General features: G+C 46.4%; 1 protein-coding gene across 1 annotated transcript in view; it reads right to left on the bottom strand.

The window, feature by feature from the left end:
- Positions 1 to 25,354, bottom strand: part of SMAD1 (SMAD family member 1) — a 101,364-nt gene extending 76,010 nt beyond the window's left edge. Inside the window, exon 1 of the mRNA XM_068279332.1 lies at positions 25,179 to 25,354. The gene's annotated coding sequence lies outside the window, so the exon portion shown is untranslated. The remainder of the gene's footprint in view (positions 1 to 25,178) is intronic.
- Between the last annotated feature and the right edge of the window lie 2,296 nt (positions 25,355 to 27,650).

The raw sequence follows: 27,650 nt of genomic DNA on the forward strand, positions 1-27,650 counted from the left end.
TGATCATTCCCCAATTTACTTGAGTCTTATTTGGTACATTGCTGCAAAAAGGAAGTTGCAGGGCATGCAGGGTTGTCTTTTTTGCTTCTTTATTTACCCTCGGACTTATGCAGCCTGATTGGCTGAAGCCTCTTTCCCTACTGTCTCCTTCCACACCTCTGTTCCTCTCTGACTAGCCAATATTTTTCATGCTGAGACAATGCACTTTCTATTGCAGAGCTGGGTGGGAGTGCCTGCAGACTGAGGAGGGCGGGCAATGCATACACAATGAGGCAGAGGGAAGAAATTACATGATTTTCTCTTTTTTTTACATAGAAAGCAAACAAAAAAACCCCCCTAAAAACAGGACAATACATATATTATGTAAGCAGAGCAAGTATTTATCTACATATATATGTGGGGTTTTTTTTTTCTGAGATAGTATGTCTGAAAGCTCCTCGAACTACAGTCTTAAAACCCCTTAAAGAGACTCTGTAACATTAAAAAGATCCCCTGGGGGGTACTCACCTCGGGTGGGGGAAGCCTCCGGATCCTAATGAGGCTTCCCACGCCGTCCTCTGTCCCACGGGGGTCTCGCCGACGCCCTCCGAACAGCCGGCGACTGTGCCGACTGTCAGTTCAATATTTACCTTTGCTGGCTCCAGCGGGGGCGCTGTGGCGGCTTTCCGTTCCGAACTACAGGGAAATACCCGATCTCATTCGGGTCCGCTCTACTGCGCAGGCGCAGGACACTTGCGCCTGCGCAGTAGAGCGGACCCGACGGCGATCGGGTATTTCCGTGTAGTTCGGAGCCGACAGCCGTCAGAGCGCCTGCGCAGGAGCCAGGAAGGTAAATATTGACGTCACCGCTGCACGGACTCCACGGAGGGCTGCAGCGAGACCCCTGACGGATGGAGGACGGCGTGGGAAGCCTCATTAGGATCCGGAGGCTTCCCCCACCCGAGGTGAGTATCCCCCAGGGGATCTTTTCATGTTACAGATCCTCTTTAAAGCGAATGGGAAATGGTTTAAAAAAATAAATAAATAAAAAAAAAAAGTCAGATACTCACCTTAGGAGAGGGAGACTCTGGGTCCCCTAGAGCACTCCCTCTCCCGGTGCCCGCTGCTGTCCTGGCTCCCCCGTAGCGGTATTCGAAAGTTTCGGTCAAATACCGCTAGCTCCCAGCCGAAGGGAGGCTTCAGAAATGCTTCGGGGGCCCGAGTGCTCCCAAAGACGGGCCGCTCTACACTGCGCACGTGCGCCCTCTATGATGCGTTAGCGTGTGCGCCGCCTGTCTTCGGGAGGACTCTGCTCCCAAAGTCCTATCGGCGTGGGATGAGAACGGAGGAGCCAGCGCAGCACTGGGGCCATCGGGAGGGAAGAGGGATGGCTCATTAGGACTGAGCCTTCCCTCTCCTTCGGTGAATATCTGCCTTTTTATTTTTAAAACCGGGTTACATTAGCTTTCAAGGGATACTGTAGGGGGGGGGGGGGGGGGTCGGGGCAAAATGAGTTGAACTTACCCGGGGCTTTTAATGGTCCCCCGCAGACATCCTGTGCCCCCGCAGCCACTCACCGATGCTCCAGCCCCACCTCCGGTTCACTTCTGGAATTTCAGACTTTAAAGTCTGAAAACCACTGCGCCTGCGTTGCCATGTCCTAGCTCCTGCTGATGTCACCAGGAGCGTACTGCGCATGCACAGACCATAATGGGCCTGTGCAGTATGCTCTTGGTGACATCAGCGGGATCGAGGACATGGCAACGCAGGTGCAGTGGTTTTCAGACTTTAAAGTCTGAAATTCCAGAAGTGAACAGGAGGCGGGGCCGGAGAATCGGTGAGTGGCTGCGTGGGCACAGGATGTCTGTGGGGGACCATTAGAAGCCCCGGGTAAGTTCAACTCATTTTCCCCCGACCCCCTACAGTGTCCCTTTAAAGCGGATCAGAGATGAAAAACTAAATATAACAAGTGACTTGTCTATATATCTTATCTAAAGTTTAGATAGTTTACACAGCAAATCTATCTTCAAACCGCTTCAACAGTATATTAATATTTTTTCCTGTGATACAATGGGAGCAGACATGTTTTCTGCTTGTCACTATTAGGGCTGGGCCACACACTAGCTCCGGGTGCGGGACGCATCCGCAGTCCGGGCTCCGATTTTCAAAACCCGGAACGCAAACGGATCCGTGCTGCCTTTTTTGCAGCACACGTTTTGGATCCGCTTGCGTGTTTTTTGTTTTTTTTGCTAGAGGGGGTAGCAGCCAGGAGGGGGGCTGCGGGCAAAGCGGCGGCCAGGGGGGGGTCACATCCCCCCCCCCCCTTGCTCACCTGGGTGCCCCCCGTCCCCGCTCCCCCTCCAGCTCGCATATAATGTAATAATTTGTACCTAATGAAGTTCGGCGAGCCGGGCACTTCCGCCCACACCGCTCGCCGTCACTTCCTGCAATGTCGCCCTCTGTATTTCAGTGGGCGGCATCGCAGGAAGTGACGGCGAGCGGTGTGGGCGGAAGTGCCCGGCTCGCCGAACTTCCTTAGGTACAAATTATTACATTATATGCGAGCTGGAGGGGGAGCGGGGACGGGGGGCACCCAGGTGAGCAAGGGGGGGGGGGATGTGACCCCCCCCTGGCCGCCGCTTTGCCCGCAGCCCCCTGTCCTGGCTGCTACCCCCTCCAGCATGGCGGCCCCCTCCTTCACCATGGGACACTGGAAACTGATCCGTTTCCAGTGTCCCAAAATGTCAGTGAAGAGGGAGGCCCGTTTCCCCATTGATTTTCACTACCCGTACGTGTATACGGGTCCGTGAAAAATGCTGCAAGTCCGGACTCAGCGTTCCGGGTTTAAAAACGTATTCCGCGGATCGCACGCGGATACGTTTTTAACGAGTGTGTACTGTTCCTATTTTTAACATTGGTATCCGTGGCTACGTTTTTCATCCGGGACAAAAAACGTAGCTACGGATACGTTTTTAAATCAAGTGTGAACTAGCCCTTACACAATTACACACACAGGCAAGCTTATCTGTATCTAGGCATGCTAATCTGCATATTCTGTGAAAACTCCACTCTTATCTCCTCCATTACACAGGCAACTGATCTGTATCTGCACTGCAGCTCTCAGATTGTGAAAACTCTGCCTCTGAAATCTATAGCTAGTAACACCTTTTTCACCTGCCCAGACTGAAATCCCACAAACCCTTGCAAGAGCCAAGGCACTCTGGAGAAGCTGTGGGTGTGGCTTGTTTAGTTTATAGGGAATTAGAGTATTAAAACAAAACATAACAAGTATTTGGCTTGAGGAATGCCCTATAAACTATATGTAAGGAACACCATTATGCAAGGAGTAAAAGTTCATCTCGGATCCACTTTAAGGACCAGACACTTTCCATTCAAAAAAACTTTTCATAGAGGTTGGCGCTCACAGATTTCAGGAATTAGTCACTGTATGCATATCATAACAGTTAAAAACTAAACATTCACAATTTAAAGTCCATCCATCAACAAATAAAACATGAGCAATTCTTCATAAAAACGGGTTGCAAATCTTCAGATGTATAGAGGCCGCCACCACACCCTTTGTGTGCCACTCACCGCAACAAACAGACCAACGAATGGTCTATATGCACATCGGGACCGTTCCCGGGTCGTCCCCCACCTCTCTGGCACCAATGAGTTGCAAGGTCCTCCCTTTAGTCCGACAGTCCTCTTGTTTACCTCAATAAAAAGCCTCATATAGTGCAATATTGCTTAAAAGGTTTATTGATAAAAAAATAATACAGGTTGCACTCACATGCTCCTCCTTAAAATGCTCGCTCAGAGTAATTTGTTTAAATGGGCTCTCCCCCGTAATTGATGGCCAGGGCTGGCAGGCTCCGGATAAACGTATGGTTCCTCTCACCTCCGCCGCGCGCTCGGTGGATGATAGGACCTTCCGCGCTCGCCGCCTCACCACGGCTGATAGACGCTAGTAGTCCTTCCGCATCAGACTCCGCCCGATCGATTTCGTCATAAATGACTCATCAGGGGCACGGAGTCTGATGCGCTTAGCTTCCCTTATGTATCTCCTCCCCTGTATCACGTCACAATGCGTCCGCCTTCCCCCCGCAGCCCGCTAGTTCCGCCATCAGTGGGGCAAAGTTAATACAGTGTACGCTGTATATACATACATCTAAAACTTATCATATGCCAACATAACGATGCATACCTTCAGGACATATCTATCTTCGAGCACATATCTATACAGTTCTTCCCATAAAAACACCCCTCAATACCCATCATATCTGACTACAGCAGGGAACGAGTTCACATCATAACAACCCCTCATAGTCAGGATCCCTTGGCAAATTGCGAGACAAAACCCAAAATAGACATATCAAATCCCACATACAGTCAAAAAAAATAAATAAATAACCACATATAGTCAAAAACAGATTGATCCACTCGTGGCCTCCATGCCACTTCTCCATATTCTGTGTGAGCTTCCATTCGGGGCTTTCACCCCGAAATCAGGTGCCTTGTAAATAATATGAATTAGGGGAAACAGGGGATTACCTTGTATGAAGTAGAGGGATAGAGGGTGGGGATAACTAAGGGGATAGGTAGCCTCGCCTATTATGGGCAACCTGATGGGGGAATGGAAGCTCACACAGAATATGGAGAAGTGGCATGGAGGCCACGAGTGGATCAATCTGTTTTTGACTATATGTGGTAATTTTTTTTTTTTTTTGACTGTATGTGGGATTTGATATGTCTATTTTGGGTTTTGTCTCGCAATTTGCCAAGGGATCCTGACTATGAGGGGTTGTTATGATGTGAACTCGTTCCCTGCTGTAGTCAGATATGATGGGTATTGAGGGGTGTTTTTATGGGAAGAACTGTATAGATATGTGCTCGAAGATAGATATGTCCTGAAGGTATGCATCGTTATGTTGGCATATGATAAGTTTTAGATGTATGTATATACAGCGTACACTGTATAAACTTTGCCCCACTGATGGCGGAACTAGCGGGCTGCGGGGGGAAGGCGGACGCATTGTGACGTGATACAGGGGAGGAGATACATAAGGGAAGCTAAGCGCATCAGACTCCGTGCCCCTGATGAGTCATTTATGACGAAATCGATCGGGCGGAGTCTGATGCGGAAGGACTACTAGCGTCTATCAGTGGTGGCGAGGCGGCGAGCGCGGAAGGTCCTATCATCCACCGAGCGCGCGGCGGAGGTGAGAGGAACCATACGTTTATCCGGAGCCTGCCAGCCCTGGCCATCAATTACGGGGGAGAGCCCATTTAAACAAATTACTCTGAGCGAGCATTTTAAGGAGGAGCATGTGAGTGCAACCTGTATTATTTTTTTATCAATAAACCTTTTAAGCAATATTGCACTATATGAGGCTTTTTATTGAGGTAAACAAGAGGACTGTCGGACTAAAGGGAGGACCTTGCAACTCATTGGTGCCAGAGAGGTGGGGGACGACCCGGGAAAGGGTGTGGTGGCGGCCTCTATACATCTGAAGATTTGCAAACCGTTTTTATGAAGAATTGCTCATGTTTTATTTGTTGATGGATGGACTTTAAAGGGAACCAGAGAGGATGAACTATACATACCTGGGGCTTCCTCCAGCCCCATATGCACGGATCGCTCCCACGCCGCCATCCTCCGCTGCCTGGATCCGCCGCCACCGGGTCCCGTCATTGCCGCGAGTCGGCAAGTCGTCCGGCGGACGCGGTCAATTCTCTGCATCACAGGGTGCTCTCCCCATACAGATACGCATGTGGCTGCTTACTGCGCAGCCGCATGCGTACATGTATGGAGGGAGCCCCTGTGATGCGGACAATTGGCCGCGTCCGCCGGAAGTGACGGGCCCGGTACCGGCGGATCCAGGAAGCTGAGGACGGCGGTGTGGGAGCTATTCAGTCTTATGGGGCTGGAAGAAGCCCCAGGTATGTATAAAATCCTTGCCTTTTTTCAACCCTCGTTCCTCTCTGGTTCCCTTTAAATTGTGAATGTTTAGTTTTTAACTGTTATGATATGCATACAGTGACTAATTCCTGAAAAGCACCGTGAGCGCCAACCTCTATGAAAAGTTTTTGACATATTGTTATAGAGGAGGCGAACTGGTGCTACACATGTGACAGGAGCCTGGTAGGAATACTTTGCTGTGAGCGCCAACCTCTTGCTGCAACTTTTCCCATTCAGACCACTGCAGTTTTAACGGTTTATTGCTCTGTCATACAACCTACCACCTAAATGAATTTTACCGCCTTTTCTTGTCACTAATACAGCTTTCTTTTGGTGCCATTTGATTGCTGCTGCGATTTTTAGTTATTATATTCATCAAAAAAGACATGAACTTTTTGAAATTAAGTAAAATTTCTATATAAATTTTTGTCCACATTTATTGTGCTACATGTCTTTGATTAAAAAAAAATACAATAAGTGTATATTTATTGGTTTGGGTAAAAGTTCTAGCGTTTACAAACTATGGTGCAAAAAGTGAATTTTTCCATTTTGAAACATCTCTGACTTTTCTGACCACCTGTCATGTTTCATGAGGTGCTAGAATTCCAGGATAGTATAAATACCCCCCGAATGACCCCATTTTGGAAAGAAGACCAGTGTTCTCCCCAGAATTTTTTTCCAGCCGGGTAGCATGAAAAAGTAGCCGGGTGGGTTGAGATGAAAATGCAGGGCAACTCTGCTTACAGCATAGGAGGAGGTGAGCCAATGACAGCCGGGTGGTCACCAAATCTAGCCGGGTGGAGCCTGGGGAGAACACTGAAGATATCCCAAAGTATTCACTAAGAGGCATGGTGAGTTCATAGAAGATTTTATTTTTTATCACAAATTAGCAGAAAACGACACTGACCAAAAAAAAAAAAAAAAAAAAAAAAAAGTTTCCATTTCAGCTAACTTTGTACAAAAAAAAAAAAAAATGAAATCTGCCATGGACTCACCATCCCCTCTCTGAGTACTTTGGGGTGTCTACTTTCCAAAATAGGATCATCTGTGGGGTGTGTTTACTGTCCTGGCATTTTGGGGGGTGCTAAATTGTAAGCACCCCTGTAAAGCCTAAAGGTGCTCATAGGACTTTGGGCCCCTTAGCGCACTTCGGCTGCTGCAAAAAAAGTGTCACGTGGTATCGCCGTACTCAGGAGAAATAGTATATTGTGTTTTGGGGTTTATTTATACACCTACCCATGCTGGGTGGGAGAAATATCTCCGTAAATGAGATTTTTTTTAACAATTGTCTATTTACAGAGATATTTCTCCCACTCAGCATGGGTATGTGTAAAAATACACCCCAAAACACATCCTACTTCTCCTGAGTACGGAGATACCACGTGTGACACTTTTTGCAGCCTAGGTGCACTAAGGGGCCCAAAGTCCTACGAGTGCCTTTAGGATTTTACCTGTCATTTTGATTCATTAGTTTCTAGACTACTCCTCACAGTTTAGGGCCCCTAAAATGCCAGGGCAGTATAGGAAACCCACAAGTGACCCCATTTTAGAAAGAAGACACCCCAAGGTATTCTGTTAGGAGCATGGTGAGTTCATAGAAGATTTTATTTTTTGTCACAAGTTAGCAGAAATTGATTTTTATTGTTTTTTTTTTTCCACAAAGTGTCATTTTCCACTAACTTGTAACAAAAAAAAAATTCTTCTATGAACTCACCATACACCTAACGGAATACCTTGGGGTGTCTTCTTTCTAAAATGCGGTCAGATTAGGGCCTGATCTGATGGATACGAGTGCTAGGGGGTGACAGGAGGTGATTGATGGGCGTCTCAGGGGGTGATTAGAGGGGAGAATAGATGCAATTCATGCACTGGGGAGGTGATCGGAAGGGGGTCTGAGGGGGATCTGAGGGTTTGGCCGAGTGATCAGGAGCCCACACGGGGCAAATTAGGGCCTGGATCTGATGGGTAGGTGTGCTAGGGGGTGACAGGAGGTGATTGATGGGTGTCTCGGGGTGTGATTAGAGGGGGGGAATAGATGCAAGCAATGCACTGGGGAGGTGATCAGGGGGGTCTGAGGGCGATCTGAGGGTGTGAGCGGGTGTTTGGGTGCCCGCAAGGGGCAGATGAGGGTCTGACCTGATGGGTGGCAGTGACACGTGGTGACAGGGGGTGATCGAGAGGTGATCAGTGGGTGATTACAGGGGAGAATAAATCTATACAGTACACGGAGGGGGGGGGGGTCTGGGGAGGATCTGAGGGTGTGGGTGGTGATCAGGAGCCCCCAGGAGCAGTTTAGGACCTAATCTAAAATATAGCATTGACAGATAGTGACAGGGGGTGATTGATGGGTGATTAGGGGGTGATTGGGTGCAAACAGGGGTCTGAGGGGGTGATCAGGGGGGTCTGAGGGGTGCTGTGGGCGATCAGGGGGCAGGGGGGGGGGACAGAATCAGTGTGCTTGTGAGGTTTACTAGGGGGGCTGCCTCCTGCCCTGGTGGTCCCTCGATCACTGGGACCACCAGGGCAGGAGGCAGCCTGTATAACACATTGTGTATAAATTACAAAGTGTATTATACACTTTACAAGCGGCAGATCGGGGGTTAACAATTCGCCGGCGCTTCTAAATAGCCGGCGGGTTGACGTCGCGGGTGGGCAGAGCCTAATGCCAGTGGTTGCGCGCGCATCCCTGCTCGCGATCCCGGGCTAATTAGTCCCCCAGGTGCCGCCGTCAATCGGCGTTACGCGGTCCTGGGGGGTGCCACTTTGCCGCCGCTTATTGGTAGTGAGCGGTCAGCAAGTGGCTAAAGGATACTTTAAAAAATGGCTAAATAAGCAATTTTATAATTTAGTATGATTAAAAATTCTCTTTTTATTGTGAACGTCAGGCAGCTGAGGTTTACTGCAAATGAAATTGAGAATTTCTCACAACTGCCTCTATGGCAACAGGCACACAAAACAACTTAAAGTCTTCTCCAGAAAATCTTACAACTTTTCTACTCTTCTCATTTTCAGCTCAATTGTGAACCCGTCGACGCTACTGCGCATGCGCAGGCAGCCTCAAGCTTCTAATGCGCGGCCATGAATGCAGAAGAGGTGCCGCGCTCAGCAGCGGGGGCTTCCGACAACCGAGGAAAGCCTCAATAGGTTCCTGAGGCTTCCCTCTCTTCATGGTAAGTATCTGCTTTTGAACCCGGCTCCGGTTAGCATTAAATTACTTCTATTTGGATGAACAAGGCCTTTGATTTGAATCGATTATAGTTCAAATTTGCTGGGTTATTCAAACTAAGTGTCTTATTGAAGTCACTAGTGTATGAACGATTAGCAGATCTTTCACAAAATGTTTCCAGGACTTTACTGAACAGTAAGAAGATCAGTTGTGTGAGCCATCAGGCAGGAGTGGAGGCCTCCTCAAATCCCCTCATCATATCTCTGAAAAAAGGATTCAAGATACCCATTATTTCAAAACAAAATTCAATTACAGGAGAACACAGCTGCCTAACACAACTAGTATAAAAAGGCTAGGAAACAAATATGATAAATGTGCTGGATCTGCACAACGGCTCAGCATTTTACTGCTAATGTTCTGTATCTGCTCATGGTGGTGAGGTCAGCCTGGAAATGTCTAAGTGCCAGATGGTCAACACACACACAGACCACAAGGCAGAGCCTTCATGTATCGCATCCCTTTGTCTCAAATGCTTCATTTTCTAGCTGAAACATTTAATTAGGGTATAAGTAACTAAAACTGAGATTTAACGAACACATGTAGATTAATACAGCCTATTTCGCTATACCACACAGTAAAGAAATGGAGAAGTCAAAAAGGAAATCACTTATTTGAAATTAGTCATGGTTGTATATCAGCGAGAGCATTATGGGACTATCCTATGAAAGGAAACGGATGTAGCTGGCACACTAGTCATAAAGACATCAAGGAGTGTTTGGAAAAGTTAAGTTTCCTGAACATCAGAAAACACACACTGCTTACATTTAACCCGCTGAGGTCGACTTGCACAAAAAAAATTCAAAATTCCGGGCAGAACGATTAGTACTCACACTGCAGTGCTAGAGTGCAGGGATCAAATTCTGAACAAGATGCCATTTAGGCATCTACTTGTTCTCCTAGTGTTTGGGTGGGTTTCCTCTAATGACGCAGAATTGACAAGTATGTCAATTGTATAAAGGGCGGCTGAAAAACAAGAGCGCATGGGGATTGCCGCTAGTACATTACTACTTTAATTAGCAGTATTCTACTGCTAGATTTTGATAGAAAAATATCAGTAATGTTTACCGATATTTTACTGTGGCTAAAGCTAACCCTACTCACACAGAATCCTCCCTCTACCGATGCCCAATCTTAAAGCGGACCCAAACCAAACTTTTTTTATTTCAAAATATTTAGTTGCACCACTGACACAAAAGATAAATAAAAACTCCTTCAAGCCTATGAGCATTTCAGTGCATGATTTTCACCCTTCTCTTTTCATAACTCCGGTTATACAGGTGGCAGCCATTACTTCTGAGCTTAGTAGGCGGTTTAGATCATGGGTGTGTTTGTCATCAGTTACCCTCCCGCACAGGGGCGTTGTCCAAAGTGAAAGTGGAACTCCGCTGAATACCTCTATCAGCCGACAGTGCAGGAAAATAGGTAGCTCACACCCAGGAATCCATGTAGTAAAGGTGAGATCCGCACTGTCGATTGAATAGCTTTATTTAATCAAATACATATCAATCCAGGACACCATATGCTGACATGTTTCGGACGTAACATCGTCCTTAATCGTAGCAGGATTAAGCATGCTACGATTAAGGTCGGTGTTATGTCCGAAATATGTCAGCATGTGGTGTCCTGGATTGATATGTATTTGATTAAATAAAGCTATTATTCAAGCGACATAGTGCGGATCTCACCTTCACTACAGGGGCGTTGTCTATGTGAAATCTCACAAGCTGAGATCACATCCCCTGTGACATCATCAGTAGCAGCCTGTGTTTTGTTTTTATCTCCTCCACCAGGCTGCTGGATTCTGTCCCGGCAATATGAAAGGAAAAGAGGGGTTCCTCCAATAAATGTAAAATATTTTATATTTGTCATTGTGCAGCTGAAATATGGCTGCTAATTATAATAATAATAAGTTAGAAAATAGATTTTATTTCTAAAACCTTGTATTTTTAATTTGGGTCCACTTTAAGACCCTAACCCAAAGACCTCCCCCCCTCCCCCCAGTGTTGCCTAACCCTCTCCACCTAAGCCTTAACCCCAACCAGCCACACCTCACCCCCAGCTGTGATTTGCAGAAAAAAGTCAATTTGGGCATCCAGAGGCACCACTGCAAAGCCATAATCAGTGGCAAAATAAGCTAAATTTGTGCACCCGAAGGTGCCTGGAAGAATCGAGGGCACTGGGGGCAAGCGGATAGAAAATAGCTGGCCACAATTAGTGTATCCGCAAGCCCCCGGTGCCCGCGATTCTATTAGGCGCCGACATCTGGTTAGCCGCCTATAGTGCATTACTGCATATCACGGCCATTATAAAAGCAGCGATTTACAGCAAAGAAGGTAAATTTAGCAGGCCCCCTCCATGTGCCCAAATTTCCATTATTTGCAGCAAGTCAAAGCTTTAATATAATAGGCGCCTATAATGGCGCAGTTCTTTCCATAAGGGCTCCTGTGCCCTTTTCTCCTGATTCAATGTCAAATTTGCGTACACTGAAATTAACCCTAGATTGTGCTAGGCCAGAGGGTGCCACACACAATACAATTTTTTTCAATTTCAGAATTAAGATCAACTTGTCCTACTTTTGAAACAACTAACCAATATGACATGACACACACACACACACACACACACACACACACACACACACCTTGGGTCTATGCAGTGGTGCGTTTTTTGCCCATCTTCCCATCTATGATATATTGCCCTTCTTTATGTGTAGTTGGGCCAGTATGGGTTATGTGTGGATCCGCACAGACTGCACACTCAGACGGTTAAAATGGAGTTTTGTGAACTTGCCTGTCCTTAAATGATCCCTTGTATGATCAGCAAGGACTGTACAATGAGTGTGTGGGACACATGCATTGAAGCGGACCTGAACTCAGAACAACCCCTCTGCTCAAAAAGATGCACAACAGCATAATAACTTTTAAATAAATAAAGAACATTTTTTGTTACAGCTGATACAAATCCTAAAATAAAATCTGCACTGTTTCTACTTCATCATTCATGGAAGCTTACATATTAACATCCTGTGCTTTTAAATGGGCTTATCTGCCATAGGCAGTCATGTGACAGGGGAGGGATCAAATTACAACTACTGATTAGACACAAATTAGGGGGGAATTAGACTGGCTAAACTCTCTAAATACATACAGGGTGCATTTCTCTATGTTTTCCTTTTGTCCAGTGCAAGAGTTCATGTCCACTTTAATGTTGCGGATCTGAGATGAAAAACTAACTATAACAAGTAACTGGTCTATATAGCTTATCTAAAGTTTAGATTTACATAGCATATCTAGCTGCAGACTGCTTAAAAAGTTTATGATTATTCCTGTGATACTATGAGGGCAGCCATATTCTGTTTGTCACATTTTCACAGGCTGAGGGCTGGAGATGCTTTCAGCTTGCCTGTGTGTAAATTCAGTCCCCTCTCCTCCTCCCTCCTCCCCTCTGCCTCTGAAATCAATGGCTAGTAACCTCCTCCTCCTCCTGCCCAGACTGAGCTCCTATAAGCCCTTGCTAGAGTGCCAAGGCACAAAAGGAGCTGTGGGCGAGGCTTGTTTAGTTTATAGGGAATTAGAGTATTAAAACAAAAACAAAAAAGTATTTGGCTTAAAGAGACTCTGTAACAACAAAAACCTCCCCTGGGGGGTACTCACCTCGGGTGGGGGAAGCCTCCGGATCCTAATGAGGCTTCCCACGCCGTCCTCTGTCCCACGGGGGTCTCACCGCAGCCCTCCGAACAGCCGGCGACTGTGCCGACTGTCAGTTCAATATTTACCTTTGCTGGCTCCAGCGGGGGCGCTGTGGCGACTTTCGGCACGGAAATAGACGGAAATACCCGATCTCCGTCGGGTCCGCTCTACTGCGCAGGCGCCGGAAACTTGCGCCTGCGCAGTAGAGCAGACCCGACGGCGATCGGGTATTTCCGCCTACTTCGGCGTCGAGAGGCATCAGAGCGCCTGCGCAGGAGCCAGGAAGGTAAATATTGCGTCACGGCTGTACGGAGGGCTACAGCGAGACCCCCGAGGGACGCAGGACGGCGTGGGAAGCCTCATTAGGATCCTGAGGCTTCCCCCACCCGAGGTGAGTACCCCCCAGGGGCCGTTTTGTCGTTACAGTTACTCTTTAAGGAATGCCCTATAAACTAAACTATATGAAAGGAACACAATTATGAAATGAGTAAAAGTTTATCTTGGATCCAGTTTAATGCAACCTGTGAAATACTGAAAAACACTTCCTATATGCATGGTTATGCAGCTTTGTCTGATCGCTGCTGCCTGCATATATTTGCGAGTGAAGATTCCTTGAGGTTGCATGCGATTAACATGGACACTGAATTATGAGCAATAAGTTCCAGCCCCTCCACCTTCCATGCTACATGTTTGAATGGAGGGGGTGTGATATGTTTGGATGAGTTGGGTCCGGCTTGACTCTTGAAAAGAATGACAGCACATGGTGAAGCATCCAATTGGGATTTGAAATGTAGGTGGGAAGAGACCAGGCCAGCCATGCTGCTAGGCAACGTCCTTCCACCCCACCCATCCTCTTCCACCGTCCGCCCATAGTTACAGCAGGGACCACTGCCAGAATTCTGTTGGCCTATCCTGAGTCTCATCAGTGTGTGGATTACAGCAATACTGTACGGTTATGGAGCAGCATGGAGGATTACAAAGAAGGAGTAAGACCAAACCCTTTAACAAACTGCATGAACACAAAGCACTGCAGTGTCAGGTGCGCAATAGCTGAATGAACGTTATGCTCAGGATCTATTGGGACCTCTCTCTATGGAGAAGTCTGGTTTAGTTTTGTTACATTCATCTTTTGGCCCCCAAACTATATAACTAGCATGTGTGATTGGTGGGTGTCTGTGCAGGCCCGTGTTGACAAGTATTTTATCTCTGGCTAGAGAAACATTGCTTGTTAGCCAATATTTATGCAGATTTAAATCTATTTGTCGTTTATGGCCATAACCATGATTCAATACGTTTCACATGCTTTTCAATGTTGTATTAAAGGGAAGGTTCAGGGAAACCTTTAAAAAAATAAAAATCCATATCCACTTACCTGGGGCTTCCTCCAGCCCGTGGCAGGCAGGAGGTGCCCTCGCCGCCGCTCCAGAGGCTTCCGGTCGTCTTCGGTGGCCGACCTGGCCAGGCCGGCTGCCAGGTCGGGCTCTTCTGCGCTCCAAGGACGGGCTCTTCTGTGTCCCATGCGGGCGCGCTGACGTCATCGGACGTCCTCCGGGCTTTACTGCGCAGGCGCAGAACTACTGCGCCTAAGCAGTACAGCCCGGAGGACGTCCGATGACGTCAGCGCGCCCGCGTGGGACGCAGAAGAGCCCGTCCTTGGAGCGGAGAAGAGCCCGACCTGGCAGCCGGCCTGGCCAGGTCGGCCACCGAAGATGACCGGAAGCCTCTGGAGCGGCGGCGAGGGCACCTCCTGCCTGCCACGGGCTGGAGGAAGCCCCAGGTAAGTCAAGTGGATATGGATTTTTATTTTTTTAAAGGTTACCCTGAACCTTCCCTTTAAGGAATAGCTAGTTTGCAATACATGCTTAGCATAACTGGAATTTGGTACCTATATTTTGCTCAAATGAAAAATTTTGTAGGGGTTGGTGGCAAAATAGGCACATTCTCGGTTTTTAAAGTGTAACTGTCAGGCATAAAATCAAAAATCAATTCTTTATTTTTATCTGGTAAACAAGTAATATGGATGCTAATCAGCCGATCCAAAAGTTAAAGGGGAACTGAAGAAAGATATACAGAGGCTGCCATATTTATTTCCTTTTAATCAATATCAGTTGCCTGGCAACCCTGCTGGTCTATTTCTCTGCAGTAGTATCTGAATAACACCAGAAACAAGCATGCAGCTAGTATTGTCAGATCTGACAAGGTCAGAAACACCTGATCTGCTGCACGCTTGTTCAGGGGCTATGGCTAATCGTATTAGAGGAAGAGGATCAGCAGGAGGGCCTGGCAACTGGCATTGCTTAGATGGAAATATGGCAGCGTCCATATCCCTCTCACTTCAGTTGTCCTTTAAAATCTCTATTACTTTTCTTGTTTATAAATGATCATTCCCCAGTTTACCTGACTATTATTTGGTATGTTTCAGCACAAAGGAAGTTGCAGGGCATGCTGGGTTGTCTTTTTTTGCTTCTTTATTTCCCCTCAGACTTAACTAATGTACAGAAGCAAAAAAAGACAACCCAGCATGCCCTGCAAATTCCTTTGTGCGTCAACGTACCAAATAAAAGTCAGGTTAACTAGGGAATGATCAGTTATAAACAAAAGTAAGATATTTTAACTTTTGGATCACCTGGTTAGCATCCTTATTACTTGTTTACCAGATACAAATAAAGAATTGATTTTTGATTTTATGCCCAACAGTTACTCTTTAAAATGAATGATTTTCCCCCTCTAAAGTGATCTGAGGACCCCATAGCCATACCTTTTACTAAGCCTTACCCTTTTAATAATAGAGTACACCGTGCCCACCTCTGCTATGCCTGCCTCCTCCAAAGTCCCAGCTGGAGACTTCTGCTCTGTGCAGTGATGGCATTACACACTCCCATGAACTACACATCAGGTCTGATCGATATTCAACATATCTATGCTTTTCCTGTCAATGTCCAGCAATCTGAAGGAGCACTGACAGGAACAGAACGACACGCATAGCTCTGCTCAGAAGGGATGCTCAGATCTGTGATAGAGTATTAAAGCTGTCCTACATATAGCAATAGGCAGCAGGCATGATGAGAAAACAGGCTAGCTAACCGAGCAGAGCAGATGCTGTAAAGCTACACACTGTCAACCAACATCATTCATAATGGACTTAGGTTGACACCAAGTACCATTGTGCAGAGATATCAGTAGCATTCTCTTCAACTTTATGCCAAGAAAAACACACCACCAACCTATTGTAACTCCCCCGACCAGAACAGGGTGATCAGCGTGGGCCCATACAACTAGCATTAATACAATGTCAGCCAAAAACAGGTTCAGGTAGCAACTCTAAAGATCTGTACAAAGCTGAAGCCAGGGAATTTCTCAATCCCTATGGGTAAGGGCAGAAATATAAATGCTTTATAGCTGCACTATAGATCAGGTTACAGTCAGTCCCTCTTTAACCTTCTCTGACTGACATAAAATACAGTGTTTAATACTAACTGAATTATGTATAGAAATATAAATATATAAAGTAGCTTTTTTTGACCTACATGTGACATTTCTTCAAGTCAATCATTTTAACACTGTAAATGTATGTATAGGGTACACAAGTTAAATTTAAGGCACTCTTAAATTAAGTACGTTTTCTCAACCTATATGTGAACTTCATAATTTTACAGCAACGCCATAATAGAACTAGAAGTTTATAAGCTAGGAAGTGGTCTCAAATTGTGCCTCCCACAGTCTTATCAAAGAAGAATGCATTATGACAGTTCACTCATTCAGCTGCCTTTTTAATGTGGCTTCATTAGGATTACTGAACTAATAGGCTCACATAATACACTTTTCCAGAATGACCCTGTTCGCCCTGATGTATCATTTTGCACCAGATCAGTGCTGTAAATCAATCTGAGATCTGTAGCATCTTGAAAAGTCTAGTAATGATGCTTTTTCCACGGTCCCTAGAGTCTCTCCATTAGACACAGCTTACATTATTTATAAGGGCTAGCTGAGACCTCCATTAGCTGCATAAAACTACACAGATGGAGAAAACTGTTTTATGCGCCACTTGGCCTTGAAGAACTAACTGAAAAAAATAGAAATGACACTATAACTAAACAAAACATGATATTGCACCTTTATTGAAACCAGCATTTACAGTAGTTTGCCTTCTCCAAATTACTGTATTACTCATCTAGTCTTTATATTGTAAAAATCAAGCTCCTTCTGATGTGTATAAATCTTATTGATTTATAACACAAACCTATGCCATGGCGCTGTGCAGATAACTACAAATTACATGAGCAAGGGCAATATGAACCAGAATACAGTTACATAGCACATCTTGTGCTAAATACACAAAACGGTCTCAACAAATACTGAATTACTTAGTAGCTCAACCAGCTAAAATGTCCTAGGACAGGTTGTGTGCTTGCCGGTCATTTGAACATTACCAAAAAGGGAATGTGCTGGTCCGATTTAAGCGGAAGATATGTGAGAGATTATGTTGAGTGAATAAGTACTACTCTGCAGCATCAAAAGATGTATAACTACAAGGCAAGCAGCAACATTGTATCAAAATGCCACTTCAACGGCACGTGTGCAATTACCAACGTATACCGTAGTTTCATTTAAACTACAGGCTTAATTTAAGACACACCCACCCCCCAAAAATGCAATTCGCAAACACCTTTAGTCTTGAGAAAACCACACCAACTGAAAAGTTAGGCACCAGTTGTAATTATTTAAAGAGTCCCGGATCCATGGGATGTGTCCAGCCATATTGAAAGTGGAAGCATCTTCCATGCAGCTTTGCTACACTTTTGTAGTATAAGCTGTATAAATGTGCATATTCCCAAGACTGCAAGAAACCAGCAAGTTTATAATTCCAAGAAATAAAAAATAGCTTGAAGGCTAGTGATACACCCAGCCTGCTTTATCAAAGACAAGTGGTCTTTCTTCAGACTAGAAACTCATTGACACATACCAATGACTAACTGCATGCAATTGGGACTATGACCCAACAGAGTATTTACATTGCTGGCTTACGGGATGTTTGTCATTAAACATACACCAGACACAGCAATGAATTTAGCGGACCACTAAAGCAAAAGCTTTACAGCTCTGTTACCCCAGTCCTCCCTTGGGTAAGGAAGCAAAGAAAAAGAAAAAATAGTGGTGTTCAAGCCCTCAGATTTTGTTTTTTCACCATTTCACAAGTAATGAGCCTTGAGCAGAGCTGTGACAGGTGACAGTCGCCATGCCCAGTCCTCAGTGTCCCAACTGTCATTTCTCCCTACAAAACCTTGTTTTTGGAGTATATCCCCCTCTCATTTGACCGTGACTGATGTGAAAAGCTGTGATATTTCAGAACAGAAGGGAGACATTACAAGACAAGGAGGCCGTATGTGTAGAGAGCTGGCAGCTTGTCTGCTCCAACTAAAATAGGAAATCCTCAAAAGCAGCTTGCACAGAACCCTTAGGCCTGGAACACACTAGGGCGATTTTGGCAGCGTTTTGGGATCGCCAACAGTTGCCAGTGATTCCCAAAAACGCTTTGCCATTGAAAGCGAATGGGGGAACCCATTAGTGCGACTGCGATTAGGGTAATCGCATGACATTAGCATTTTAAGCGCTGCAAAAATCGATTTTCAAAGTGATTATGCTTTAAAATAAACTTTTTTTTTATAATTATCAGGTATCTATTTCCTACTAAAGGAAGAGGTCACAGATGGTTCTCTGATTGGCCATATAGAAGCACCTATGACCTATTCCTTTAGGGGGTGGTGCTACGGACGCAAGTTTGACACCTGGTAAATATAATAAAGTTGCTTAAAAAAACCCGCTAATCGGAAGGGCTGCAGCGATTCCTAGTGGGTTCCAGGTGTAAAAGTGGTGCGACAAGAGTATCCAAACCCATCTATATTGAGGATTTTTTGCTGTCATTACATGACATAGTATAACAAAAAAAACAAAGCCTTGCAAAGTATTTGTGCTCTTCCTTCGGGGCTTCTTCATTAACCTCCTTGCCGGTTATCCCGAGCTCAGCTCGGGGTAACCTGCGCAGGAGGATTTCTCAGGCCCCGCTAGGCCGATTTGCATAAATTTTTTTTCCTACACGCAGCTAGCACTTTGCTAGCTGCGTGTAGTACGCGTTCGCTGCCGCTCGCCGCCGATTTGCCGCTACCCGCCGCGCCCCACCCCTGTGCAGCCTGGCCAATCAGTGCCAGGCAGCGCTGAGGGGCGGATCGGGATTCCCTGTGACGTCCGACGTCATCCCGCCCCGTCGCCATGGCGACCGGGGAAGCCCTGCAGGAAATCCCGTTCTGAACGGGATTTCCTGCTTACTCTGATCGCCGAAGGCGATCGGAGTGGGTGGGGGGATGCCGCCGCTCAGTGGCTATCATGTAGCGAGCCCTGGGCTCGCTACATGATTTAAAAAAAAAAAAAAAAAAAAAAAAAGGGTTCTGCGCTGCCTCCTTGCCGGATTAATTAGACCGGCAAGGAGGCTAAAGAGAACTCGAGGTGGGATTTAATGATGTTAGTGGGGCACAGAGGCTGGTTGTGCACACTATCACCAGCCTCTGTTGCCCTATGGTGTGCCCCCAAGACCCCCCTGCGCTCTGCTATCCCCAGCGCCGTGCTAGCGTCACACAGCGTGTCGCCAGCAGGCTGTTTACCTGTGACTGTCAGCGCCGCACCCCCGCCTCCTCTGTATCGGCGCTACCCGCCCACGTCCCGTCCCTCCCGCTGAATGGAGGAAAGAGACGTGGGCGGGTAGCGCCGATACATAGGAGGCGGGGGAGCGGCACTGAGACAGTCACAGGTAAACAGCCTGCTGGCGACATGCTGTGTGTCGCTAGCACGGCGCTGGGGATAGCAGAGCGCAGGGGGGTCCTGGGGGCACACCATCGGTCAACAGAGGCTGGTGTTAGTGTGCCCAACCAGCCTCTGTGCCCCACTAACATCATTAAATCCCACCTCGGGTTCTCTTTAATGCAATGTGCTTGTAGCATTTCAACTCCTTTTAAGCCAAGGTTATGAACCCCAGTTTGTACAGATTACATTGAACTCTGCCAAAATGATTTGCTTTATCCCTTAACCCTTCGGGCTAGTTTCCATCTGCAACGTAGGCGGGCGTGCAACAGCGCGGCTCTGCGTTGCATGTGACTCCCCCAGAGGTGCCGCCTGCAATCCCCCCAAAATGCGTGCAACCATGCACTGTGATTCAGTGGTGAATCGCACAGCATGTATGGAATCAGGCGGCGCAATCTATACACTCTCTGGTGTCTCTGCGATCGCTTTGCATAAGCGCGGCTAAAAGGGCGCATATGGAAACAAACCATTGTTATTTTGGGTACGTACACACCTTCGACTTCTATTGCCCGTTGGGGACCAGAACCGATCCCACATGTCGGGTGTGTAGCTGCTCTGACGACATGCTGTTGCTACGTGGGGGGTATGATGATGGCGGATGACACATGTGTGACTTCACGCAGCGGGTGGGGAAGCAGAGCCTTCAAAGAAGGAGACCATCTGTCAGATGAGATGACCCGCTGGGTGGATCACTCGCGGATTGGGTGCTGCTGGACACATGCTTGGGGACCAATCTGTTTACCGCCTGTGATCAGCATGTGTTTGTGACACTTCTCATAGGCTTTCAGTGAGTCTATGCATCCGCCATTTTACAGTCTGTTCTGGAACATGCGGCTGGTTTTGGATCCTATTACTGAATGGGTACATTTTGTGCACAAGTGGGAACTGAGCCTAATACAGGTACACTGCTCTATTGACCAGAGCTTCATTTTAAATGAGCACTAATATGAAACTGTAAAATTCAAAATCTAGGTGAAAGCATAAAAACTAAATGTACATTTGTTCCAGAGTAAAATGCTCAATAATGTATTGTTTCCTTTATTGCCACTTACAGTAGGTTGTAAAAATAAACTTTGAACTTATCCATCTTGAAATGGGGAATCCTCAGGGCCATCCATTTTCAAAAGCATATCCTAATCAGCTTAGTTCAACTGCCAAACTAGTGTGTAGTGACAAGGGAAGCCAGCCAGCATTTGCTTTACAGATGCTTTCTAGCAAATGCTTTTGTAAAGAAAAAAGGAAACACTGAATCATCCATGAGGAGATGGACTAGTCCAAAACCAAACAGATCTGTCAGATTTTTACAACAGTCCGATCGGTCGTGATCATTAATGGCTAAATTCACACTAGCCAATCAAATCAATGAGATTTATCAGTTTGGATTGGTTGAAGGGAATGTGTCCATTAATCGCCATGACCAACTGTTTCTTGGTGATTGCCATAGCAATCCAAAACAATCAGGATTTTGTATTGCAGGATTTCTATCAGCTGCAACAAAAGGTTTTTCTTTAATGGTTATTATGCTGTTGCTTATCTTTTAGAGTAAGAGGGAGTTCAGGAGGTCAGGTCTGCTTTAAAGGGAACCTTCACTGAAAGGGATATGAAATGTTTCCTTTTAAACAATACCAGTTGCTTGGTAGTCCTGCTGATCTCTTTGGCTGCAGTAGTGGCTGAATCACACACCAGAATAAAGCATGCAGCTAACCCAGTCTGCTGTCAGTCAGAGCACCGGGTCTGCATGCATGTTCAGGGGCTGTGGCTAAAAGTATTAGAGACACAGGATCAGCAGGAGAGTCAGGCAACTGGTATTTTAAAAAGGAAAAATCCATATCCTTCTCAGTTTAGGTGACAAATTATTGCTTTGGACCCCTAAAGTTGCAAGTGTGTATGAGCCCTAGCACTTTCAATAAGTCCCATTCACATCAGAATGCATAGTACACAAGTCACACAGCTGCTCTTTCTGAAACCTAGAAAGGCAGTTCAAATACATGTATATCAATAGCACTGCTCACGTGAACGCACTTTTCATGTATTAAATAAAAATAACTGAGTGCATGCAGCTGAGTATATAAACACAAATCACAGACTAGTTGTAAAATTTTGGCCCAATGTACGAAAGTAAATGGAAGAGTAAAGTACAGCCTCTAAACACATCCAAGAGCCTATTAAAGTACATTAACACATGCAAGGATGCCTGCGTTCCTAGGTGCATTAGGTGTGTATAACACAATCGATGCACCCATAAATAGTCAAATAAGAAGATCCTTTGCTGTAGCATTTGTGGGAATCACCAAGGCCCCTGATTAGAGCTGTAAACTCACTTGTAAGAATATACAAAAGAAAAAAAAAATACTCCACATAATTGAAATGTTCTCGTTAGAAATTTTCTGAGCTGTGCCGAGAGGCATGTGTCAGAAAACCAAGTACCACCATCAATTTCAGAGCTAACTGGGGTCTATTCATGTGTATAAAAGGCCAGGAGCAGCTAAAGACACAAGAACAATATCGGCATGGAGTATGTTCACATGGATTTCCTCCAAACTGTAGTAGAAACAGAGAGAGTTAGGGCTGGTTCAGACAGGCGTTGGAGGCGCCGCATTCGTTGGCGTCGCAGCGGCGGGCTTTCAGCAGCGTTCGCGTTGCGGTCGCGTTTTTTCTTCCCTTAGGGGGACATTTGCCGTCACGGTTAACCGCCCTGCTCCTTGAACGCCAGGGAAAAATCGGGACCCGAACGCTGCGTTCGTGTAAATGCGCGTGAAAGCTTGGTACAAACGCTCCCATTCACTTGAATGGGAGCGTTTAACACCAAGCCCCGAACACTGGCTGTAAACGCTCCGCAAGCGTCCGTCTGAACCAGCCCTTAAGGGCTGGTTCAGACGGACGTTTGGAGGCATCGCGTTAGTTGGCGTCGCGGCGGCAATGCGTTCGGGCTTTTAGCAGCGTTCGCATTGCGTTCGGATGCGGTCGCGTTTTTTCTTCCCCTGGGGGGACATTACCCGTCGCGGTTAACCGTCCCTGGAAGCAACATGTAGCTTCCAGGGGCTCCTTGAACGCCAGTGAAAATCGGGACCCGAACGCCGCGTTCGTGCAAATGCGCGTGAAAGCTTGGTACAAACGCTCCCATTCACTTGAATGGGAGCGTTTAACACCAAGCCCCGAACACTGGCTGTAAACGCTCCGCAAGCGTCAGTCTGAACCAGCCCTTAAGGGCTGGTTCAGACGGACGTTTGGAGGCATCGCGTTAGTTGGCGTCGCGGCGGCAATGCGTTCGGGCTTTTAGCAGCGTTCGCATTGCGTTCGGATGCGGTCGCGTTTTTTCTTCCCCTAGGGGGACATTACCCGTCGCGGTTAACCGTCCCTGGAAGCAACATGTAGCTTCCAGGGGCTCCTTGAACGCCAGTGAAAATCGGGACCCGAACGCCGCGTTCGTGCAAATGCGCGTAAAAGCTTGGTACAAACGCTCCCATTCACTTGAATGGGAGCGTTTAACGCCAAGCCCTGAACGCTGGCAGTAAACGCTCTGCAAGCGTCCGTCTGAACCAGCCCTAATGCAGCAAATTATTTGAATGTACTCAGAAGCAGGTCTGTGGCGTCAGTACAAAAATCATCAACTGACTCCTCCGTTTATGAAACCACCGACTCAGACTCCAGGTACCCAAACTTGCTCCGACTCAGACTCCTTAATCTAATACTTACCAGGGCTGTGGATTTGGTACAAAATCATCCAACTCCAACGTTTATGAAACAGACTCCAAGTACCCAAAATTGCTCCGACTCCACAGCCCTGCTCAGGAGACCCACAGAAATCGTTGCTTGTCGGATTTAAGTTTAAACTATTGCCTTTCAGATGTGAATATGTGTAATGGTTGCTGGGTCCCTGGTTCGAATCCCAGCCAGGGCACTTCCTGTCTCGCATTTGTATGTTCTCTATGTGGGTTTCCTCTGGGCAATCTAGTCTCCTCCCACATCCCAAAAACATACAGATAAGTTAATTGCCTTCCCCCTAAATTGGACCTAGACTATGAGATAGATACACTATACGATACATACATAGACATATGACTCTGGTAGGGATTAGATAGTGAGCTTCTCTGAAGGACAGTTGAGTGACAAGACAGTATACTCTGTACAGTGCTGCGGAATGTTGACGCTATATAACTCATAATAATGGTTCACTTAAAAGGGAGTGGGGGTCCTCATGCAACACCTGACATTAGTAGATGAAGTACTGGTTAAAAAAAAAACAAAAAAACTACTAATAAAAAGGCAACTAGACGAAAATAAAGTTGCCCATCCTATAAAAATACACAAACACAAGTCTAGTATTAAGAGGTCAGACACCAAGACCAGGACAGCCCGTGCGCAGGAGTAACCCAATCCTGCCTACAGCAATTCTCCCAGGAGTCTGAATGGCTCAGGATTACCAGACTACAGGGGAACTTCAAACTCACAAAGCAAGGAAAGGGCCTCCAATGATTTCCACAGTAACCAGAGCTTCAACAGCCAAGAGCTCTGAAACATTTCTCCAGGGAGAAGGTGAGAAAGCTTCCTGACTGATGCAACAGACTGCAGGCTGGCACATCTGTCTGCCGTGACAATGGAGACAGTTATTTTCCAGCAGAGTAATCATCCTGCACTGTCTCTACTGGTCCTGCGCCTAGAACAGCAACAACAAGCAGAACTGCAGCTGGGCTGCAGAAACAATACACTCGTGCGAGGCAGCTCCAGATTTCCAAGCCCAAGCTAGAAGGAGAAGTTGTGTACTGTGTAGGACGGTTCAATGCTGCGCAGACACTGGGTGTTATTGCTCCAGACAGGAAGTGTGCGCCCCAACGCAGAACAGGGACAAGAGAAGTTGGAACGTTATCCTCGAGGACATTCTATCCTCCAGTCTACGCCAAACTTTGTGCAGCTAATCAGCTGAGTGTTCCAGCAGCAGTGCGAGGCAGCAGGGTGCGGATAGCAGCGCAGAGCTAGGCTGCTGGATCGGGAAGCTGCTGCTATTACAGAGGCGGCTAGCAGCGCAGAGCTAGGCTGCTGGATCGGGAAGCGGCTAGCAGTGCAGAGCTAGGCTGCTGGATGGGGAAGCCGCTGCTATTACAGAGACACACACAAGGGCTTCTGTGCACTGCAGGCGCCATCACGCTGCCCCCACCTCTCCCCCTCCCTCTTCCAGGATCCACAGCAAAAGTTGCAGCCACTATCCCGGCCGGGCTGACTCACTGATCAGGCCGCGGCTGGCAGCTCCCCCCTGGACAGGCTGGACACACGGCTAGGACTCCTGGATGGGAAGTACACAGAGCTGTCCCCAGCCCTGCCCGGCTGGCACTTTCCCTGCCTGAGTGCCGGAGAAGCCCCGCAGCGAGCCGCACAATACTTTGTGAAGAGTTCGGGCTGGCGGCAGAGGCCGGACAGACTCCCCTGATTACTCCGCTACAGAGCCGCCCCCTCCTCCTCTCCCGAGCCTTACCTGATGCCGATCAATCAGCAAGCGGCTCGGTGTGCAGAGCGGTGCGGGGAAGCCGCTCGCATGTCTCCAGCAGCAGCCCGGGATGTGAGGCTCCCTCCTCCTCCTCCCCGGCAGCCTGGATTGATCTGGTCTCACTGGCGTCAGGGAGTCGGAGCCGCCCCACTGCCAATACACAACACACCCCAGCCAGGGAGCGTCTGCAAAGCGCAAGCCCGGACATAAGGCGCACGGCCGCCCAGGGGCCCGTCTTTAAAGAGAGGGGGAGGGGAATTCCAAGCACTTTTCCTTCACTCATCTCTCCTTACAGTTTACACACATTCATAATTCACGGGGCCAGCGCTGCATCGTATTGTGTGAATGCCACTCACGCGTGGGTTCCCACTGTCCCGGACCACAAAGGACTGAGATCAGTCTTCCGCACTGCCACTGTCCTTGGAAATGGCCCTCCTGGATTACCAAACTCGCCAAGAATGGCACCAACTGCTGTCAATTTCTAAATATTTTCTGTTTTAAGAAAGCAAACTTTTGTTTTCCATAGCATTTTAGTAAGAAGGGTTTTAGGACCATTGTAGCCCCTTCACACTCCGCTGAGTTCTGCTTCACCATGAGCTTGCTAGTTAGTCTGTGACTAAATATTTTATCGCTCCCTAAACCCTAATATATTATTTGTGGCATGTTTAGGGCCCATTCACACTAGGAATTGCTAACAAAATCGCTAGCATTATGCAAATCGATTTCCCTGTGATTTTTAACTGTATGGGAGGGCTCTTTTACACTACACACGATTTTGATGCAATTTTACATACGATTCTGATTTTTTTATGCAATAAAAAAAAAAGTGTAGTGGAGAAGCCAGAAAGGGATTTTGAAGTGATTGCATTTTGTGATTCCTTCACAATGAACTGCAATCGCATCAAAATCGCTTAAAAGCAGCATACACTGTGTTTGCGATTCCAGCAAATCGCTAATCACTGGCGATCGCTACAGTGGGCTCTATTCATAAAACCTTACCGCAAGTTTTCCGCTCAAAACAGCGGATTTTCCCGTCCATTTAGCAAAGTGGGCATTCATAAAAGCTGTTCCCGCATGAAAATCTACGATCCCCCAGCAGAGCGAGAAATTTCCACCCTCTCCAGTGTTTTTCTAGATTTATCTAGAAAAAAGTAACAAAATGGCCATTCATGAAGTTTAGAGGAAGCGGTATGTGGACGGGAAATACCGCTTCCTCTGATTTTGCGGATTACATACAAGTGAATGGGACAGACCTCCCAGAGAGAGCAGCGCACGGAGGGACTCTGCCGGCTGAAGTGTTTCCGCATGCCTTCCGACAGCTTACCGCCAGCCTTCAGCGGGAGATCTCCGCTCTTGCATCGCAGCTGGCAAGATTTTTATGAATTACCACCCAGAAGTCTAAAATACCGCTGCGGTATTTTCCCTCCAGGAGTTTTTTCGCCAAACATTTTTTATGAATAGAGCCCAGTGTGAACACTACCATTGATTTGCATTACCACAGAACTTTTTCAAGCGCAGTGATTACAGGCAAGCTGAAATTGCTAATAAAACATTCCAGTGTGAATGAGACCTAATGCATTTTAGTGACCCACATCTTTCTTATTTTTGTTGAATTTTTGTGATTTTTATGCATTTTTAAATTGCACACTAAGTAATGCCTTTTTTCCGTGTGCAATGTGTGATTTGCACTTATTGGCTTCCATTCTCAATGAGTTACCAAATTTGGTAACAAAATGTCAGAAAATTATCGACCACAGTATGACCATGTTAACATTCACAATGTATTTTGCCTGAAATATTATGATTTGCGGAAAAAAACACGGAAAAAGTGTGGTCACGTGGATAAAAGTGTGTAAAGAAACTGTAATTCATAATAAAAAAGGAGCGCATTGTTTTATAGTTAATTACTGATTTTTTTATCTCCAGTAAGTACCTGGAACTATTTTTCACACCATATACGATCAGATGTAGATTAGAGCCTTTTAAGCTGTGTTTGCTGGACTATGGATTTTTTACACACACAAAAAAAAAAATTATGCATTTGTTCCGCATTTTTACCAAACATTCAACAAAATGTTTCTCTTTTAACGCAGTGGCCTCAATTCACGGAGCATTATCAAACGTTTATCAAACACTTTATCAAACGTTTGATAATTTACCTCATGGGTAAAATCTCACACAGGCCTCAATTCACGGAGCATTATCAAACGTTTATCAAACACTTTATCAAACGTTTGATAATTTACCTCATGGGTAAAATCTCACTAAGGCCTCAATACACGGAGCATTATCAAACGTTTATCAAACACTTTATCAAACGTTTGATAATTTACCTCATGGGTAAAATCTCATTTTAAATTCACTAAGGCCTCAATTCACGGAGCATTATCAAACGTTTAGCAAACACTTTATCAAACGTTTGATAACTTACCTCATGAGTAAAATCTCATTTTAAATTCA

The sequence above is a fragment of the Hyperolius riggenbachi genome, chromosome 1, assembly GCF_040937935.1.
Source record: "Hyperolius riggenbachi isolate aHypRig1 chromosome 1, aHypRig1.pri, whole genome shotgun sequence".
Taxonomy (NCBI): Eukaryota; Metazoa; Chordata; class Amphibia; order Anura; family Hyperoliidae; genus Hyperolius; species Hyperolius riggenbachi.